We start from the raw sequence: 1,338 nt of genomic DNA on the forward strand, positions 1-1,338 counted from the left end.
TCACGCTGACAATTTATTCATGCCAATAATCGACTTTTTAACGACCGTTGTCAATCACACGAAACTGCGACCGCTACAACCCTGCTTCTCTCTCCCCTCTCTCCTCCCCTCTCTCCTCCCCTCTCTCCTCCCCTCTCTCTTCCCCTGTCTCCACCCCTCTCTCCTCCCCTCTCTCCTCCCCTCTCTCCTCCCCTCTCTCCTCCCCTCTCCTCCCCTCTCTCCTCCCCTCTCTCTCCTCCCCTCTCTCTTCCCTCTCTCTCCTCCCCTCTCTCTTCCCCTCTCTCTTCCCCTCTCTCCTCCCCTCTCTCCCCCCCTCTCTCCTCCTCTCTCCCCTCGCTCCTCTCTCCCCTCGCTCCTCTCTCCTCCCCTCTCTTCTCCTTTTTCTTTTTCTCTTCTCTCCCTTTCTCCTCTCCCAATTCTTTCCTGCTTGCTTTTTTTCCCACGTTTCCTCTCACCTCTCACAATTTTTCGACTCTTCCTCCTTCTCCCTTCTTCCATCCCTCCTTCTATTCCTCTTTCCTTCGCTTCCTCTCTCCTCTCCTCATTCTCCTTGCTCCCTACTACATCTCTCTCCCTCCTACTTCTCTTTCCACCTCCCGCCCTTTCGCCTCTTCCCTTCTCGTGTCGCCTCTCCTCTCTCTCCTCCTCTTCTTCCTCCGTTCTCACCTCTCTTCTCCCTCTTTCTCTCCTTCCTCCTCTTCTATCTCCCTTCTCCCCTGTCCTCTCCCTCCTCCTCCCTACCCACCCCCCTTAGAGATCGATCTGATTCTAGACTGACCTCAGTAAGGGAGAGGGAGGGGGAGGAAGGGGAGAAAGGGAGGGGGGGAGGGGAGGGGGGAGAGGAGACGTGTAGGTAAAGTGCAAGCGAAAGTCGCCCTTATCGCAGGCTTGTTTATAGTCCCGAATCTGACTTGTTTACAGCTACGGCCGGTGGTTGATTATGGGGTTTTTGTGTATGAATTATTGTGTCTGGTTGCGCCGATTACATTCGCAGGTGTGATATCATTCGTTATGCAAAGGTACCGGTAGTTTTGCGTTCGGAATGTACGTTGATGTATTTCTGCGCATGCGTCCGGATAACGAAAAAATGCACGTACGGAGCGTCATATTTATCCAAGGATTAATTGCCGTCACTTCCAATATACAACGAGTATATATCCTGCCTTTACAGTGCATGTGTGTACTTTTCCTCTCACCCGTGTATACCGTATACAGTTAGTTACTCGATATAACGGACACTGGTCATCATATCAGCTTAATGACCGCTATAACCAAATGGTTTGAATCCGCTTAATTTATATTCAGATAACAGTGAAAAAAGTTTAAAAAGTCAACCAG

This window comes from Penaeus monodon, chromosome 33, assembly GCF_015228065.2.
Source record: "Penaeus monodon isolate SGIC_2016 chromosome 33, NSTDA_Pmon_1, whole genome shotgun sequence".
Lineage (NCBI taxonomy): Eukaryota > Metazoa > Arthropoda > Malacostraca > Decapoda > Penaeidae > Penaeus > Penaeus monodon.